The sequence below is a fragment of the Cryptomeria japonica genome, chromosome 7 (assembly GCF_030272615.1).
Source record: "Cryptomeria japonica chromosome 7, Sugi_1.0, whole genome shotgun sequence".
Classification (NCBI taxonomy): Eukaryota; Viridiplantae; Streptophyta; class Pinopsida; order Cupressales; family Cupressaceae; genus Cryptomeria; species Cryptomeria japonica.
This window is the reverse complement of record NC_081411.1, coordinates 56,980,348-56,986,347: the sequence shown is the minus strand read 5'-3', so window position 1 is coordinate 56,986,347 and position 6,000 is coordinate 56,980,348.

Below are 6,000 nucleotides of genomic sequence, written 5' to 3'. Positions count from 1 at the left end.
ACGTGTTGGCACCATTGATTAGAAAGTGAATAATTGTCTAGTCCAAATGTAACATATGATGCTAAAGAAGATATGAATAACTAAAATAAAGGAGAAACCAAATCAAATATAGAAAGTGAATGTATAATAAGAGAATCCTCATTGAAAAAAAGGAAATAAAAAGTAATACAAAGGAGGAAAAAAAGAAAAACTCAAGAAAAATGTGTCATGTAGAAACTTAAGAAAACAGAGAAAAAGAACTTCAATAGTTACTAGGGTTGGATTAATAGAAACATATCCTAGGAGATTATTATAAAAGTGAAGATGAAAAGATAATATTTAGTTAAAGGGGGACATGATTCAGTGATAAGGAATTCCAAAGAGATAATTAAGAAAAATAGGTCTATATACTAAAAAGAAATGGTGAAATTGGTAGAATAAGAAGAGGTTGGTGTTCAATGGTTGAATAGGATGAAGTTGGATAAGGTAATTTAAATAAACTCATGAAAGATGGAACTGGGGTTTTTTATGACAAAGAGGAGTAATGAAAATTCAATTAGTTTAGTCATTTCTAGGATTGGATTAAGGATAAAACTATAAGCTATTAATGTTCTTTGTATAATTATGAGTTTCTTAAGAAGATGACATTGTCAAAAAATAGAGGTATCAAGGTCAAAGAGATGACTTTAAAGTGATCTATCACCTATAATACAAGGTGTTATAAAAGTTAGATATTTATGTAAGATATTTTGATTGCAAAAATTTGGAAAATATTCTTAATAAATACCCTCTTGATAGTACAATAAAAAAGAAGATAGGAGATCTATGAAAAGGGACATTAATAATAGAAGAAAAAATCCATAACATCCTCATTTATGCCTTTATTATAGTGTATTATTGATGAAATTTACCTACAATCCTATATTGACTTGAATGTGTTCCATGAAAAAGATAAGTGAGATAAAGAAAGAAACCCATGGAATAGGTAGCTAAAGAGTAGAAACATTTGAAGGTGTTTTCATTAATGAAGTGAGAAAAGGATTAGCTATAAATTGAACATTAAAGTAATACCTAATGCACATTGATCTATAAAGGATTGAATGTGTATATTAGGATCACTTATGTAATTAAATGCATACATATATGTCAATGTTTGGAATGATGAAATACAACACTTGTGGATGATTTATTATAGACAAATATATTATTTTGTGGAGGAGGTTTAAGGTTCCAACCCCCAAGGTATATGATAGTGAGGTAATGGATAATTAGCATTTCTTGAAGATGATAAATGATATATACAAGTCCTAGGTTGGGAATATAAGGGTAAGAGATGTTAATTTTTTTGTTATATGATAAAAGTATGCCAAGGGTTGTGAGGTTTAGGGTAGGATAGGATAGAGGGTGACGATAGTGGTAAGAGAGGATGAAGCAAGAAAAGTGAAGGGTAAGGATTGAGAGGATGACACATAAGGGTAGGAGATAAAGTAGTTTTCTGAAAGAACATGATCATAGTTAAATATATGGAGAGAGAGAGAGAGAGAGAGAGAGAGAGAGAGAGAGAGAGAGAGAGAGAGTGAGAGAGAGAGAGAGAGAGAGAGAGAGAGAGAGAGGAGAGAGAGAGAGAGAGAGAGAGAGAGAGAGAGAGAGAGAGAGAGAGAGAGAGAGAGAGAGAGAGAGAGAGAGAGAGAGAGAGATCAGGCTAGATAAGCATATTGTAACCATGCATTTCTCACATGCATTGTTTGTTAAGGAGTGTACAAGTAGTCTAGTTTTGATATAAGGACGTTGGTACAACTGTAGATTGCAACCATGCCTTTATTACATACATTATTTTAGAAAAAGGTCGAATTGATTACAATAATCAAAGAATGCTAAAAATTTTAAAAGAAATAAAGAATAGAATAAGAATGAATAATTCTTTGTAAATGAGTAAGAAATGTGGTCTCAAAATAATTCACACCCCTTGTCTACGCTTCCAAATTTTATATACATGTGTCTATTAGAGTAGTTCTAACCATAACATCTAATAAATTGATCTATCCTTTATGATTTGAAGGATGTTCATACCATGTCCCAAAGCTCCATTTTTTTTACAAGCTATGAGGATGTGAGAAAAGATTGCAGAGTTTGGCTTTACATCTACCAATTACATTTTCTTGAAAGTTCCTAAAGACTACGTTAAATATTTGATTTTATGAATAATCTGCAATGGGTGCATTCCATGAGTGCACTTATCTTCAAGACATTCTATCAAATATTTCACATAATTATGCATGTCCTGTGACCATGGCATTCCATGAGACCACATTTCTTTGAGGTATTTTATCAAATAGTTTATGTTCCTTGCTTATGCTTCCCAATTCTCCATATATGTCTCTTAAAGCATTTCAAACGATAATATTTGACAAATATCCTACTTTATTTAAGCTTTTATGGATGTCCATACATATGATAAAATCTCTCCAACTTTTCTCTTTTGATTGATTGCATGCCTTGTTCCAAGGCTCCATTTTGGCATGGTAAGGAGGATTTTGGAAAAGGTTGTGGATTGTGCTTTTACACCTACAAATTGCATTTTATTAAAAAAATTTGAAGCTTGTTCAACAAATCCCTTTTGTGTATATCCTACAACCATGTCATTTCATGAGATCAAATTTCTTCGAGGCATCCCATAGAATATTTTGTGTGCCTATATATGTATCCAAACTTTACATAAATGTCTACCAAGGAATTTCCAAATGTTATTTAAATAATCACATTCCTGTTATGCTTTGATGGATGCCCATACCTTATTACAAAGCTCCTATTTATGCATAGACTAGTATTGCACTAGAAAATACAAATTGATCAAGGGTTGAGATGAAACATTAGAATGGAGAGAAAATGAAGTTAATAATGTCAAAAATAATTAGAATGTATAGAAAAAGAAATTAAATGGTTTTAAAATATGGAGAATAAGAAATTGACCAAAGAAGTATTGAAGTATTGAGAAAGAGGAGTTCAATAGTTCCCTTATTAATACATCGTTTATGGGCACCAACCCAAAGGAAACTACAATTCCCTAATTTGAGCTCCAACTCAATACAAGAGAGGCACCAACCTTTTACAAATCAAGAGGCACCTACCTTAGAACTAATTACAACAGATAATAGAAATCCCTTATCTGAGATAGGATTAGAATGATATCAAATAGAACCTTTGTGATTCTACTTTGTCATATTGACACTCTCTAGTCCACTTGCTACTTTGCACTACACATACCACCTCTGTACTGAAAGATAGATCAAGACTCGCATGGATAGAACCACAAAGAAATTTAATTTGTCATGGATAACCTTAGTTAGTCCTACATATTCACTCATACAAAAGCAAAGAAAATTGATCTTCTTTAAATAGATTTCTTTTCAATTCTAGATATGATCCTTATATTGGCTTAGATGCAATAAAATTATCACAAACAACATTTGTCTTCTATGCACTACAATAATCGTATTCAATCAGAGGCTAGCCCATTTTTTATTTGATCAAACACTTTATTATAGTAGCTCAAGAACAATGATGAGTTTGAATCTGAGCATGAGTTTCCTTATGCGTAGGAACTGCTTGATAACCAGTGACTCTAATGGCAATTGTTTAGGAGAAGTGACTCTATATTCTAGGTTGTAGATGCAAAGGGGAAGTCCATACCATTAAGTATTTGTGATTGCAATTTTTTTTTAATTCTTTAGGTCTTGATATTTATTCTTACCAAACCCTAGGAACATATTAGTCTCCAAGTCGAGTAATAGGTGAGCGAACAATGACTTTTATGAAAAATAAAACTTTGGCCAAAGTGTTATATTTGTCACTCTATAAAGTATGGTTATGGAATCTTTAATAACCATGGACCCATGAGCTAGTATTTCTTTTAGTCATTGCTTCGTTACATTAGCAATATATTTCATCTCATCAATTTTTAAGGCATGCTCATTAAAGATAATAGTGGGTATAGAAAACAACATTTGAGAATATTGAAGAGGTACATGACTCTAGGTGTTTAATATAAGAGGTCAATTGAAGTACTTATTCTTTTAGCTTATGATAGGTCTAGTTGCTTATTCATTTTAGAAATGATGGAAGTAATGATAGAGAGATTATTCTCAATTTATAATTGTCTTATCTATATTCCAAAATGAACCTTTAACACTTGATAATCAGATGGTTGGAGGTTCCTTTGTCTTTATCCATAATTAGAGTGTACCAATATTTTATCGTTGACTATGGTGTATTAGTATAAATTAATAAATAACTATATTTTTCTTTGCTTGAGGTGGTTTGTATAACATTTTTGAAATTGTTTACAAATCTATTACTAAAGGTTTGGAAACCATCTTCATTTTCTTGGTAGTGATATTAGGCCATGTTAAAAATTCAACAAGAGATAAATCAACTTCTTTTGACTCTTTCCCCTACTCCTGGCATCTTGAACATTTTGCACATAAGTTTGTAGGGGAGGAGAAGAAATAGGTAGGAATTATATGCAAACATTAGAAATTAGATGAACTAATTTCCTAATTTTGAAATTGTAGTTGTATCCTCTAGAGGTGGGCATTTCTTTATATTTTCTCTATCAAATTGATCAAATAGAACATAATAGTTTTATCCTTTTTGAAAATGTTTTTGTCTTGCCTAATTAAGGATAGGATTCATAAACCTTTTTTTTTTCTGAGGCAATAATTCCAACTTTAACTAATCCAAGGTAAGGAGCTTTCCTTGCTATAAGCTAAATTGGATATGAAGTCATATAGAAAATTTGACATCTTGAACTCGTAAAAATTTCTTATGTAAGGTGTCACTGATCAGGTTTTCCTAATCATTTATTTCTTTATTTTCAAGGATGATAGTCACAAATTTGAACATCCAAGGTTAAAAATTTCTAGCATTTTGATTTTCTACTAATATATTTAAAATGGATTGAAAATTATTAATTTATGTTTGGAAATCACTCTTAATTGGCATCTGAGGCACCCTTAAATCATTCTAGGTGCCTTCAACAACAGTTAGTGCATTATACTTTTGCATGATGAGAAATTTGAAATGTCTCATCAATCCACTCGTGCATGATATCTAGGAACACTTACAGACCATCTTTAAGGTTTTTTGCATGATATCTAGGAACACTTACAAACCATCTTTAAGGTTTTCAAATATTTGGTGTGTTTTTGCAGTCCATCTTTGGATATTTTGGCAACCGTGAAGACACCCCAAATTCCATTTTGTTAATAGCCTGCAATCAAGGGCGTTCAGATGAGAACACATTTCACATTTCTTTGAGGCATTCTGTCAATCAGTTTGCGTGCCTTGTCTAAGCTTACACATTTTGCATACATCTACCATGGCAGTGCAGCTACATCATCTCTGTGATGGATGTCCATACCCTGTTCCAAAGCTCTCATTTTCCCACAGGCTGGCAGAAGGTCGCATAGTCTGGCTTTATACCAGCCAATCAAATTTGGTTGCAAGTTTTAAATCCTTTTCATCAAATGCGTTTTGTGCATATCCTGCAACCATGGCATTCAATGAGACCACGTTTCTTTTGAGGCATCCATATTTCCACATTTTGCAAACATGTCAAACAGAGCATTTCCAATTGTAGCATCTGATAATAATTGCCCTTTGGCCCTTCTTTAATGGATGTCCTTACGTTCTGCTTTAATGGATGCACATACCCTGTTTCAAAGCTCTCATTTTGGCACAGGCAGAGAGTACGTTGGCAAATAATACAGATCGGAATGGAAGCCTGTTTGCTGCATTGACTGCGTTGTGAGGATCCCCATGTTTTCTGTCCGCTGCATAAAGCAGAAAAGGTCGTGAAAATATCTCAGCGATGAGGTATTCAATTACAGCTGCGAGGTAGACGAGAGTGCCCTCTCCCATTCGGTTTATTCTATGCAAAGAAACACGCGGGAAGAGTGTTCAAATTCAAAATTCAAAATGTTAACGGTGATTGTTTTCTTAACGGAAACGGATGGGAATGAA